This window comes from Megalobrama amblycephala, linkage group LG24 (assembly GCF_018812025.1).
Source record: "Megalobrama amblycephala isolate DHTTF-2021 linkage group LG24, ASM1881202v1, whole genome shotgun sequence".
In the NCBI taxonomy this organism is placed as follows: Eukaryota; Metazoa; Chordata; class Actinopteri; order Cypriniformes; family Xenocyprididae; genus Megalobrama; species Megalobrama amblycephala.
This window is the reverse complement of record NC_063067.1, coordinates 7,312,996-7,327,745: the sequence shown is the minus strand read 5'-3', so window position 1 is coordinate 7,327,745 and position 14,750 is coordinate 7,312,996. Positions and strand designations below refer to the sequence as shown.

Below are 14,750 nucleotides of genomic sequence, written 5' to 3'. Positions count from 1 at the left end.
AAGGAGCGTGGGCGTGGGGACTCTGTCTGGTGTCTGCATCCAGAAATAAGCTTCATTTTGTTCCTCCCTGGCTGGGTAATTAGACGTTACACTAAGTGTGTGTTTGTATAATGGATGGATGTTACGTTTAGGATGTACAGGGCAATGATGTCCTTCTTTACATGTCTTGTATATTGTTAGAACATTAAGTTATTATGTAAGAGCAGATATATCAAACTTCATATATAAATAGCTGATTTTAAATACATGAAAATATTTTTTTCTCCGTTTCCTGCTCTTCACATAAAAATCAATAATATTGATACGGAAGCTAGGAATAAAGCATTATATGCAACTTGAAGACATGCTGATGATGTTACAATAATATATGATGAAAAGGCAGATTTGTTGCATATACAACAAATGACCTCGCAATATGATCACAAAGAGATCGCACACACTGAATACACAGTGGCTGCATTCATACAGTCAGAGTTTGGGACGGACAGCAGTTTTTAATATGGCTATGGTCACAGTCAGTTTTTTGGATTGACAACCGCGTTTACTTACAGGTGTGAGTCTTGGAATGTCCTGTTAAAACAGCAACTTAAAGGGTTAGTTCACCCAAAAATGAAAATTCTGTCATTAATTACTCACCCTCGTGTCGTTCCACATCCGTAAGATCTTAGTTCATCTTCAGAACACAAATTAAGATATTTTTAAATAAAATCTGATGGCTCAGTGAGGCCTCCATTGCCAGCAAGACCATTTACACTTTCAATGCAAAGAAAGCTACTAAAGATGTATTTAAAACATTTCATGTGAGTACAGTGGTTCAACCTTAATATTATAAAGTGACAAGAATACTTTTTATGCACCAAAAAAAACAAAATACTGACTTTTCAAATCTAGTGATGGCCAATTTCAAAACGCTGCTTCGAAGCTTTACAAATCTTTTGTTTCGAATCAGTGGTTCAGCTCGCATATCAAACTGCCAAAGTCACGTGAACCGTTGAAATTCCAAAACACTTATGACTCTCTCGTGAACGCGTGTACGCCCATTGCCGGAAGCCAGTGATTATAAAGTTTATAGAGTTTTAAATATGGATATTTTTCTTACAAAAACCCATCACTTCGCTTCAGAAGGCATTTATTATCCCACTGGAGTCATATAGATTACTTTTATGATGGATGGATGCACTTTTTGGAGCTTCAAAAACTATACAATGCCATTACAAAGCTGGGAAGAGCTAGGATATTATTTAAAATAACTGTGTTGGGCTGAAAGAAGCAAGTTACTGTATATACATCTAGGATGGCTTGAGGGTGAGTAAATTATGGGATCATGTTCATTTTTGGGTGAATTATTCCTTTAAGGAGTCTTGGCCGAACTATGTGAACATAGCTGTCAACTGACTCCACAACCATTTTAACCTCTGCACTTAGATATAATAACAAAGTCAGCAACCTCAGATATTAGTTCATGACTTTTCATATTTGCCTACAAAACACAAGTGAATTCATAATCAAACTTAAGCAGAGAATAAGACTACATATGCTTCTGCCAAAATGGTTGTAATTGCTTGCCCAGGCCTGCCCCCGTAATTGGGCAGTGCATCACCCAAATGTCACTCCCTTAGTTTTAATTGCCTTTCACGGTATGCGTGCATCGCCTTCCTGACTAAATATTGCACCCTATACTGGTCCATTCTAGCTGCCTATTATGTTATGTATAAAACAATGTAGTCTAACATCCCTAGACACCAATTACTTGCCCATATCAGACCGATCATTAGTCCCGACCGAAGTCAAAGACTGAGGCCTGACACGGCGAGTGTAAAGGGAGTCTCTCTTTCTCTCTTTGTGTCTCTTTCCCCCTCCTTCCCTCCTCCCAATCACTTTCATGTGGCAAACCCTGATCTTCTATTTGCGATTCATCACCGGGACATGAAGCATTCCTAGTGTCTGCAGGAGCCGGCCATCGCTTCCCGTTTCTCTCGGCCATCTATCGACGTAACGCATTGCTTCTTACCGTCACCACGGCAGCACTTACCAACACCCGTCCCCTCAGCAACAACCTTGTACTGGTTTGTGACAAACGGAATTAATTATTGAGTTGTTACAGAGACATTGTTATGCTACAAATACTGAGAGAAGAGGACTGGATGAATACAGAATAATAACGATTTAAGATGCACATACTCAGCAACACATTATCAATCAATTTCATCATGCAAGTGGCTGTCAAACATTAAATGATAGAATGGAGATTTGACAGTGGAGTTTTTATATTTTTAGGTTAGAACAACTGAACCCTCTGTATTGTACTATTTATTTTTCTTAGCATGGTGCTGGAACTTTCAACTTCCTGGTAGCGCATACAGACCTGTGACATCTCTTTGCACTGCACCAGTTCGGTAACAAAGGACTCCTACTCAAAAGACTACTGTAAGACAAGATAAGAGAAGGAGTCCATGTTATCAATTCCAACATGCATCAGTGCAGTGGTGTAAATGAGTGAGGAGAAAGGAGGGCTGGCGAAGCCCTCAGGGAGCACCCATCCCTGAAAGCAAGAGCAAGAGGAAAAGACAAGAACAGAAAAATGGGGGGTTAGAGGAAGATAGAGAGTCCCATTCCCTGTCAGATCTCACACCTTTCTTTGTCCATGCTGTAGTATGTTGTTATTTCTAGAACCTTATCGAATGAGAATTTTTGTGTTTGGAGGAGTGAAACTTTAGGCACAGTCAATCTGCACTTTAGTCAGGGAGTACACAGGTGATCAAAATTACATGTTTAATGTTAGAGAGATGCTTACCATGTACCTCGGCTGTTCTGAGTGTAAATTTGAGAGGAATTTGCCAGAAGGTTACAGATGGACTGGCTATACATTAGTAAACCTCAAATGGCTCACCTAATTCTTCAGCTGTGTTGAGGGTCCGCATCTTGTAGACTTCTTCATAGAATGATCACAAATGAGATCTCAATTCTTTTTCCTACACAAACATAAGAATAAATGGAAGGAAAATTAAAGGGGTGGTTTTTAACTTTAGTTAGTATTAGGGGTGTAACGATACGCTCAGGTCACGATACGATACGTATCTCGATACGGAGTTCACGATACGATACGTATCACGATATTTTGAACAAAATGAAACTGAAATTCAAACAAGATTTATTAAAAAAACATGAACAAATTTCAATAATTTTCCTTGTTGTACATACAAGATCACATTTCAATAAAATAAATAAATATAAAATTTTAATAAAAACCTTCTGTATTCAAATTAACAGCTGAATAGGGCTGTCTGTCACTGAAAAAAAATGTTAAATTTAACATGAACTTAGAATTATGAATAGGGGCCGTTCACATATCGCGTCTAAAACGCGTGGAAGGCGCGGCCGCACCGCTTCTCCTTCTTTCCAAAGCGCTTGCGCTCCCGTGGCGTCGGTCGTTGCTATGCAACCATGAACTGAGCTCTCCAAGAGGATCAGGATGTTTCTGCTAAGGATAAATGATTTCTAGCCCTTGCATTAGTTTTACTACGAGATATATTGATGGAGATAAGATATAAAAACCACCATGTACAGCTATGATCAGCTGTTCGGCTGAGCTTTTGATGTTTTGTTACGGAAAGGCCATAGCTGATCGGTTGATTCTTGTCACGCGACCTGCGGTGCGCTTGCGGCATTCTGAGAAGTTGAGAATTGCATGCGCGTCGCGACCGCGTTGATCCCATTATGAGCGCGCTTGCCGCGCGGCTACATTTGAAAATAATAACTGACTTGCACGCGGAAAAGACGCAATATGTGAACGGCCCCACAGAACTTCTTAAAGCAAAGCATCGCAAGCGTCTTTTGCTTTTCTGTGAGCACAGCTGTTCCTGTGCACTGCGGTGAAAGAAAGCCACGACTTTTCTCACGCGACCATGCAAGAGACTGACATGAGAAACGTTTAAACCTGCTTGCAAGATTCAATGTGTGCCCGAAACACTTACTGAACTAGAGAGCTGATTGAGACACACCATCTACGATAAATCGTTACACCCCTAATACTTATAGTAATTTAAAAATGTGGTAGCATTGGATCTGGACAGGAAGGATAACTCTGGGAGTTGGAAGGGGTGTGTCGCGATTCTGCCTTCTCACATCGCGATACAGGTTCGTGGACCTGCGTATCGCGATTTCGGTTTCATATCGCATATCGTTACAGCCCTAGTTAGTATGTAATGTTGCTATTTGAGCATAAATAACGTCTGCAAAGTTACGACGCTCAAAGTTCAATGCAAAGGGAAATATTTTCTTTTATAGAATTATCTGTTTAAGGACTACAACAAACGGCTGGTAGGAACTACAACAAGCTTCTTGCCGAGTTAGTGACATCACTAGCCCTAAAATTGACATAAACCCTGCCCCCAAGAACATGTAACAAACGGGGCAAGGCCATGTTGGGCTGCTTTAGAGAAGAGGAAGAGTTGTTGTAGTAGAGTGTTGTTGCCATGCCGTCATTTTACACCGGACTGCTTCACAAACGAGGGTCAATTCAAGGGTGGATTTGCACAAAAGATTAACATGACGACATATGCTAGTCGATGAGTTGAATCAACTCCATAATTTATCCACTAACTGTACAGAAATGTCCAGATTCCTGAGTCTCTCCATCAGTGTCCGACTCCGGTTTGAACACCGTTACTGACAATCATCATTTTGACTGCGGGAGATTCTCCAGCTTTGTTGAGCAACCAAAGCGCAAGCTGTTAAAGCTCCGCCTCTTCTGGAAAGCGGCCGGGAGCAGCAGGTCATTTGCATTTAAAGGGACACAAAAAAACGGTGTGTTTTTACTCACAACCAAATAGGGGCAAATTTGACAAGCTATAATAAATCATCCGTTGGGTATTTTGAGCTGCAACTTCACAGACACATTCTGGGGACACCAGAGACTAATATTACATCTTGTAAAAGGAGCATTATATGTCCCCTTTAAAAAAAATTGTTAGTCTCCTGTTCCTTAGACTGGTCTTCTGAGAACAAAGACCTCAGTAAACTCACATTTCAGAAATCTCAGTGATTTCTCAAACTGTGCTCTTATTTGCCAAGATAGATATAAATATTAATGTTTCTCATCATTGCTTCTCAGATATTTCTCCTGAAAAAAATACCCCAATAATCTCCCATGCACCTCCTATAGAGTTTCAGAAAGATCTTAACAATACCTGAAACTGTTCTCAGAGATGCCAAATGGATTCTCAAACATTTCTGATCATAGCTCCTCAGATGTTTCTCCTGAGAAAAAATAAGACCCCAGTAATCTCATATATGTCTCCCACAGAGTTTGAGAAGATATGTCAACAGTTTCTCAAACTGTGCTCAGATTTGCCAAGATGGATTTCATTAAGAACTTTTCTCATTAAGTTCGTCCAAGTCTAAATGATCTATGCTATCCACATTTGTTTTATTTCTTTACACTTATGCTATATGTCAACATTTTTCTCATTTGCATTTCTTTTAATGAATTGGGAGAATCCTCTCATGCAATGTTGGTATTTAAATAAAATATAACTTAAGAATTCTATTAAATTTCCTGAGCTATGAAAGAGCAACTGAATTTTCACCATACAAGAATGCATAACAGCAGATCTCAAGACGTTGTGAATTTCCCATTTGCATGTACATGACTGCAATCTCTGCCTTAACTTACTGGCCTATCCACATCTCAGATGTGCTTCTAATATAGAAACTGTGGAGTGGATCTACAGTAGATGTTGATTTGATGGAAGGCTTCAGTCAGGTGGTGACACCCCCTCCCTCTCCTCAGCACCCTACAGCTGGGAAGACTGACGTGGATGCACACGGCCTGATTTACTAGGTGCGCTGGCAGTTATCTAAATGCAAAGTGATGGCTTAATGGCAGTCGCAGCTCTATGTAAACGGCCGGAGAGGACCATGCTCCTCTCTCAGCCCTCACATGAGACCCCGCAGCGGGGCATTAGCCCAGCCAAATGTAGCAGAAGTGATATGCTCAGACAAAATATGGGGATTATAGCCTGTCAAGGTTGAGGGAGGGAGAGAGGTGGGATGACAGAGTGGGATGATGGGGGAAAAAATGGATGGCTCATCATGTATCTGCTGATAAGAATAGGACAGTTGGGAAAGAAGCAATTGAGGTGTCGGTTACTGACACTGTGAGAAACTGAGTGGACAAAACAAACTCGAATGCACATTGTGAAATAGAAAGGCATGAATTTAGAAGACACTTTCTGTGATTTTCATTACAATGACAATCCCCTTGGAGCAATCTGGGATTTTAAAAAATAATTTTAATAATCAGTATTTTTGTCTTGTCATATTTCTTACTTAAAAACACATTTACTTAAGATATAAACATTTGTCAGTTTATTTTTCTTACTACAATGGCAATTTTTGCTCTTTTTTTAAAGAATAAAATCAAACAAGATTTAGTGATGTTTTGTGAACCAAAATTAAGATTTAAGCACTTCATCAAAAGGTATTTCAGACATGAAACTCTCTAAACACCATTTTACTTCCATTGTACGTATCCCTGATTTTTTTTGTCCTGATCAACAAAAATGAAATAAAAAAAAAGACTGTTTAAGAAGTAAAATCTTCAAATGTAACCTTGTGGTTTATAATTTAAAAAGACAGCTAATTTACAAAAGTCATTTACAGTGGTGGTCAGAATTATTGGTACCCTTGGTAAATATGATCAAAAATGACTGTAAAAATAAATCTGCATTGTTTATCCTTTTGATCTTTAATTCATAAAATTAGCAAAAATCTAACATTTCATTGAAGGAAAAGAATTGAAAGTAGGGGGAAAATCAGATTATAAAATAAATGTTTTTCTCCAAAACACTTTGGCCACAATTATTGGCACCCCTAGAATATTTTATGAGTAAAATATCTATGAAGTATATTCCCATTCATATTTACATTTTTTTTAGCACACCAGGGTGATCATGAACATGAAATTGCCCAGCCGAGACTTCCTGTTCCGTAGGAGTATAAACATGAGGAAACACAAAGGCCAAATTCCCTTAATCATTCATCACAATGAGTAAAACCAAACAATATAGTTCTGATGTGCAGCAAAAGATTGTTGAGCTTCACAAAATATGTAAAAATATAGCTAAAGCACTGAAAATCCCCATTTCCACTATCAAGGCAATAATTGAGAAGTTCCAATCAACTAAACATGTTACAAATCTGCCTGGAAGAGGACGAGTGTCTAGATCGTAGTAATGCATGGTGAGGAGGAAAGTTTGAGTGGCCAAAGACTCTCCAAGGATCACAGTTGGAGAATTGCAGAGATTAGTTGAGTCTTTAGTCTCAGAAAGCCTAAAAAAAATGTAGCATTACTACATCCCCACAAGTTGTTCGGGAGGGTTTCAAGAAAAATCCTCTGCTCTTATCCAGAAACAATCTCTAGCATATTCAGTTGTCAGACAAGACTGGGACTTCAAACGGGACCAGCTTCTATGGTCAGATGAAACTAAAAAAAGAGCTTTTTTGGCAGCAAACCCACCAGATGGGTTTGGTGCACACATGGATAAAAAGTACCCCATGCCCATGGTTAAATATACTGCTGGATCTTTAATGTTGTGGGCCTATTCTTCTGCTGGAGGTCCTGGACATCTTGTTCAGATACATGGTATCATGGATTCTATCAAATACTAACAGATAAAAATTAAAAACCTGACCACTTCTGCTAGAAATCCAACAATGGGCCATGGTTGGATCTTCCATCAGGACAATGATCCAAAACAAACATCAAAACCAACACAAAAATGTGTCAATGAGCCCAAAATGAAGCTTCTGCCATGGCCATCCCAGTCCCATGACCTGAACCCTAAAGAAAATGAGTGGAGTGAACTGAAGAGAAGAAGCACTAACATGGAGCTGGGAATCTGAAGGATCTGGAGAGATTCTGCATGAAGGAATGGTCTCTGATCTCTTGTCAGGTGTTCTCCAAACTCATCAGGCATTATAGAAGAAGAGTGAGAGTATTGAATAAAAGGGTGCCAATAATTGTGGCCAACGTGTTTTGTAGATAAACATTTATTTCATAATGTGATTTTCCCTCACTTTCAATTCTTTTCCTTCAATGAAAGGTTAGACTTTTGCTAATTTTATGAATTAAAGATCAAAAGGATAAATAATGCAGATTTATTTTTACAGTCATCTTTGATCATATTTACCAAGGGTGCCAATAATTCTGACCACCACTGTAATTATTATTTTCATATACTAAAGCTCATTGTGCTGTAATACATTGTGGGATCTCTAAGCTTTGCAGAACATTTGGTCTTTTCTGACAGAGAGAATTAATAAATTCATTGCTAGAGCCACACAGCATTCCCAATGTGACAGAGCATAGTACTCAACAGTCACCGTGTGTGAAGTCCGGCATGTTGCCTCAGTACTACATGAGGTTGTTTTTGAGCAGTGGAAGAAACCACAGCTTGAGATACTAAAATCAAATGATCAGTGAGCATTAGAGGTATTTCAGACATGATAATGCATAGAGGAAATCAAGTCGGTCAGATGTGAGACTCTGTGCCACTGTCCAAGATGTTCTAGTTAAATAACAGATTAAAATAAAACATTAAGTAAAAGACCAATGAAGCTCAAACACTGAGCTTGAACCCATTTTACATCTATAATGCAAAGTATTTTAAAATGAATCAGAATATTAAATGAAATAATCCTACATTGGACTTTATCCATTAGATTTGATTGTATTAGGAAAAGTGGGTGTCTCAATAACAATTTGGCAATTAATTTAACATTATTTTGACTAAGTGATGTAAGAAAGTGACATGTGAAGGCCAAGTATGGTAACCCATATTTGGAATTTGTCCTCTGCATTTAACCCATCCAAGTTAGTGCACACACTCAGAGCAGTGGGCAGACATTTTGTTGTGGTGCCCGGGGAGTGATTGGGGGTTAGGTGCCTTGCTCAAGGGCACTTTCCTGCCGGTATTGAGAATCGAACCCGCAACCTTCAGGTTACCAGTCTGACTCTCTAACCATTAAGCCACGACTGCCTATATAAGTCTATGTTGTGATGTACATAACTGGTTCTCAACTGGTTTTGCTTCAGAACCCAGATTTTACTTTGGACATTGTTCATGAACAAAACCAAACACAAATGTCCTATCAAACGCTTAAAGGGATAGTTCACCCAAAAATGAAAATTTGATGTTTATCTGCTTACCCCCAGAGCATCCAAGATGTAGGTGTCTTTGTTTCTTCAGTAGAACACAAATGATGATTTTTAACTCCAACCGTTGCTGTCTGTCAGTCAAATAATGCTAGTGGATGGGAACTTCTACAATAAGAGTAAATAAAACTTGCTTAGACAAATCCAAATTAAACCCTGCAGCTCGTGGCGACACATTGATGTCCTAAGACAAGAAACGATCGGTTTGTGCGAGAAACCGAACATTATTTATATAATTTTTTACCTCTAATACACCACTATGTCCAACGGCATTCATCACTCGATTCGTTTGGTCTGATCGCGCTCTGACAGCGGCAGTGATGTCTCGCGATCAGACCAAACGAATCGAGTGATGAATGCCGTTGGAAATAGTGGTGTATTAGAGGTAAAAAAAATGATATAAATACTGTTCGGTTTCTCACACAAACCGATCGTTTCGTGTCTTAAGACATCAATGTGTCGTCACGAGCCGCAGGGTTTAATTTGGATTTGTCTGTCGTGTTTTATTTACTCTTATAGTCCAAGTTCCCGCTGACTTGCATTATACCACTGACAGACGGCAACGGTTGCAGTTAAAAATCATCATTTGTGTTCTACTGAAGAAACAAAGTCACCTACATCTTGGATGCGCTGGGGGTAAGCAGATAAACATCAAATTTTCATTTTTGGGTGAACTATCCCTTTAAATGAAGGCATGTCAAGCAGCCTGTCCATGTTGCCATATGCCTAATTCGAGGTTCAACTAAGTGACAGATGTTCATTTTGAATGGACAGACAGCCTTTGATGTAAACAACAAAAGGTATAGGAAGTGTTTTCTACTCCCTTTTGAAATTAGATTTAAAAATCCTTTTAAAAGGAACCTATTTATTTTGCTCTTCTAAATGATTATATGGTTGATTTTTTTATTATTTAAATTTAGCATGGTTTCTTCCTTACAGGTTCGTTCTGATAGGGTTATGAAAACCGACCCAATTTCTGGTCACGACCCACTGTTGTTTTGGAAAGAGCTCAATAAACTATACTTACCTGTGTACTTGAATGTTTGTCATGTCTTTTTAACTACCGCCTGAATGACTCAGCAGAGATCAGGCAGCCTTGCTCATGTTGTGTTGTCTTTCTCTTTTTCTCTCTCTCTCTCTCTCTCTTCTGTTCCCATGGCCTGTGAAGCATTTCAGTTCGTAGAAAGCCACATAAGGCTTCTTATTAACACCCATCCTCCGCTTCCCGACACATCAGCTCCTAAACGAGCCGCGCCACCGTGCACATTCCTGTAATTCATCTTCCCTTATTCGGCAGACCTTCTCTCTCACATTTTGTCTCTTCTACTTGCACATTCAACAGATCTTTCTTGCACCTTCCATGAGTAGGGTACAAAGTAGATACTGAAAAATAAAAAAGTGGTCATTTTAACCTACATATTAATCTGTTGACAATCTCAAGAACATAATCCAAATATTATATGAACTGTTTTATTTTATAACTTTTAAACACTGATTTGTGTCATGTTTGCAAAAAACATTAAATAAAAAATATTACATTAAATTCTTAAATAAAATAAAACTCAACGGGGACTAGCTAGTGAACCAATATTTAAAGGATTAGTCCACTTTTAAATACACTTTTCCTGATAAATTTACTCACCCCCATGTCATCCAAGATGTTCATGTCTTTCTTTCATCAGTCGAAAAGAAATGAAGGTTTTTAAGGAAAACATTCCAGGATTATTCTCCTTACAGTGGATTTCAATGGCTACCAACACGTTGAAGGTCAAAATTACAGTTTCAGTGCAGCTTCAAGGGCTTTAAACGATACCAGATGAGTAATAAGGGTCTTATCTAGCGAATCGATCGGTCATTTTCGAAAAAAATACAACCGTTTATGCTTTATAAACAAAATATCGCCTTGAACGTACTTTCCGCTTCCGCATTCTTCATAACGCTTACGCTGAATGTCCTACGCCTTCCCTATTCAAGTTACGGAAAAAAACGAAACTGGCGCTGCGTTCGTTCCGTAAGTAGAATAGGGAAGGCGTAGAACATTCAGCGTTATGAAGAATGCGGAAGTGGAAAGTACGTTCAAGGCGATATTTTGTTTATAAAGCATAAACGGTTGTATTTTTTTCGAAAATGACCGATCGATTCGCTAGATAAGACCCTTATTACTCATCTGGTATCGTTTAAAGCCCTTGAAGCTGCACTGAAACTGTAATTTTGACCTTCAATCTGTTGGTAGCCATTGAAATCCACTGTAAGGTGAAAAATCCTGGAATGTTTTCCTCAAAAACCTTCATTTCTTTTCGACTGACGAAAGAAAGACATGAACATCTTGGATGACATGGGGGTGAGTGCATTTATCAGGAAAAGTGTATTTAAAAGTGGACTAATCCTTTAATTTTGAACTTGTAATTAAATGATAAAAAAATAATAAGAGGTGTATTAATTTTTCTTTTAAAGCCTTTGGTAACAGGATTGAATAGCTTGAAAAATGCAGTAAATACAACAATATTTGTAAAAAATTTTGAAAATGGGATGAGATCACTTACTTGCCTTCCCAACATGCTATAGCTAGATGCTGTAGAAAAAGTCCAAATGATGACACTTCCTGGATGTGTTCCCAATTTTAAGTAATTTTACAATTACTTGAGGTGGTGCATATAATGCTAGGACATAAATAAATATTGTTTTTGGACAATAAAATGTATTAAAATTGCAAACATTAATTCAATACATAATATATCACATATGTTGTGACAAAACAAGGTTTTGAACCTTTAATGTTTTACTGTATCCATGAAAAGTGCCTCTTGCCTTTTCCTTGTCACACTGCATCTCTTCCTGTTCCTCCCCCTTCCGCTCTCTTCATCTTTTCCCTCTTTTTACTGGTAATCTGACATGCACTTTATTTATTATCGGCTGGTCATTAACCGCTTCCTCTCATCTTTTATTTTATTTTATAGTGCACACTCTTCACGCCCACTTTCATTTTACTCTCTCTCTTTGACATCCTCCCACTCAACACCTTGCATTTTCTTCTCTTTTCTTCCATTTTACAGGGACAGAGCAGGGGCAAGGTTACCGCGACAAAGGCCGTAAAGGTTTGTGCACTGTGTTCACAACGACTAACACACGATCGGACGCCCACACAGAATCGGCGCGGATGAGGGTGGCATGTCAGTTTGGTAGTGATGGGGGATGCAGTGGTGTCTGGGTAGGGTTATGGAGAGTTGTCTTGCCAGAGGGGAAGAGCAGTGGCCTGTGTCTGTTAGCATTTCGCTTCACTTCTCCCTGTGTTAGCCTCACTCGACCTCCTCAAGCAGCCTTCACCTCCTCTCGAACCTATCACAGTGAAGAGCAGAAATAGTGAGAAAAATAATACTGAAAACAAAGGACTTTTCCATTAGAAGCGTCAATGTACAACAAAGAACACTCAAGCTTCTGCTGCCTGCAACCCAGCTAACAAAAATATGTTCTAAGGATGGTTTACTAATGTTCCCATTAAGTTATGCATACTTAATGTTCTCTAAATATTCAAAATGTCCAGTTTGTTTAATGTTTTTGAATGCTTTTTCTTGGTTATTCAAATGCCAAAGGGTTAATTCACCAAAAATGAAAATTCTGTCATTAATTACCCTCATGTCATTCCAAACACGTAAGACTTTCGCTCATCTTTGGAACACAAATTAAGATATTTTCGATCAAAGAAATCTGAGCGATTTCTGTCCCTCCATAGACAGTTATACAACTGACACTTTGATGCTTCAAAAAGTTCATAAAGAGATCGTAAAACTAATCCATATGAATTTTCTGAATAAACTCGATCACTTTATATGATGAACAGATTGAATTTAAGCTTTTATTCACATATAAACTTTCATCAACTCACACATCAGTTGTGGTAAACGGAAGCTCAAGCATGTTTGCTTGACGTGCGAGAACCAATGAGGTTCATTCTTGTGTTATCCAGCATGTTTGAGCTTCCACAAGAGGTTTGTTCTCGTGCGTCAAGCGGGTTTGGTTGAGCTTCTGTTTATGTTCTCTGATCAAAGTTTATATGTGAATAAAAGCATAAATTTGGACTAAACCACTCAATTCATATAGATTAGTTTTACAATCTTTTTGAAGCATCAAAGTGTCAATGGAGGGACAGAAAGCTCTCAGGTTTCATCAAAAATATCTTAATTTGTGTTCGGAAGATGAACGAAACTCTTGCGTGTTTGGAACGACATGACGGTGAGTATTTAATGACAGAATTTTCATTTTTGGGTGAACTAACCCTTTAAAAGAATATTCTATTTTTTAATTCAGCAAACATTACAGAAAAGTTACTTTTGAATGTTCTCTGAACATTCTGAAAAAAGTAGTAATGTTTAAAAAACGTCCAACTAAAAGGTTTTTAAAGAATCATTCCATACACGATCTATGAATAATGTTTTTGTGCTAACGTTTTGAGAACATTTTTAAAGACCAGTTTTGAACGAACGTTCTATTAACGTTACTGGAAGAATGTTTGTTCATATCTTTAAGCGAACCTTGCCAGAATGTTAGCCAATGTTCTGGGAATGATCCCTGTTATCTAAGGCCCCGTTTACACTAGTGCATTTTTTTTTTTTTAAACGGCGTTTTAAAATGAAAACGATCCTCGTCTACACTGTCATTTCCATAGCGTTTCAGAATCGATCTCCGTTTACACTACACAGTCGAAAATGCTTGTCACATGACGGTTCATGCACACTGGGCATGCGCGTACAAGTGTAAACAGTTGCCTCTTGCGCATGTAGGCAGCTGCAGTATTAAAAAATGCAGAGTTTCACTGCACAATGGCTGCTAAAAATGACAACAAAGCCAGCAAAGATTGCAGTTCAGTGTCCATGTTATTGTTTACATGGTCGTCAAGGATACGCAGAGCAAATGTGGGCAGCCACGCCATCGTTTTCAAAAGTCTCAGTTTTGGTCCGTTTATACTGAAATGCATCCCCGGCTTTTTCAAACTAAAACGGGGTCTGCAGCGTTTTCGAAAGTCTCCGTTTTCGAGGTTCACAAGCAAAACTTATGTACTAGTGTAAACGGGCCTAAAAATATGCTTCCCATCAACATTAGGCAAAGTAAAAGTATATATTTTTAAATAAATAAAAAAAAAAAAACTAATTTAGAATGAGTTTATTATATGCTGTATAAATTAGTTTCTTTCCCTGTTGTTGTAGTTTTGAATGGATGAATAAATTAAACGTATCCAGATTTGAAGAGCACAATATATAGTTTGTTTGAGACAAGAACATTGACAACCATAGAAGGCTTCCTGGATGGTGAATGACAAGGCAATCATATGCATTTCTCATTTGCAAGCAATGCCTGACTGAGTGTTATTAACTGAAATGCAATTGCCGGAGAGAAAATGAGTCGGAAAGAGAGAACTGCTCCTATCAAGTCCACATCACAGCAATTAAACCAAGGCAAATCCAGCCACTGTCTGCGCAAGACTGATACAAACAACGGCTCGCCCCCAAAAAGAAAGACTTCAGACGCACAGAGCACA

The 14,750-nt window shown here is 38.4% G+C and overlaps 1 long non-coding RNA gene across 2 annotated transcripts in view; it reads right to left on the bottom strand.

The window, feature by feature from the left end:
- Positions 1 to 926: 926 nt before the first annotated feature.
- Positions 927 to 14,750, bottom strand: part of LOC125260623 — a 64,451-nt gene continuing 50,627 nt past the window's right edge. Inside the window, exons 9-13 of one of the 2 annotated variants that reach the window (XR_007183087.1) lie at positions 11,987 to 12,553; positions 11,761 to 11,877; positions 10,245 to 10,600; positions 5,190 to 5,259; positions 927 to 2,972 (exon numbers count right to left, since the gene is read on the bottom strand). This is a non-coding gene — a long non-coding RNA (uncharacterized LOC125260623). The remainder of the gene's footprint in view (positions 2,973 to 5,189; positions 5,260 to 10,244; positions 10,601 to 11,760; positions 11,878 to 11,986; positions 12,554 to 14,750) is intronic. The other variant, XR_007183086.1, reaches the window with a different exon arrangement.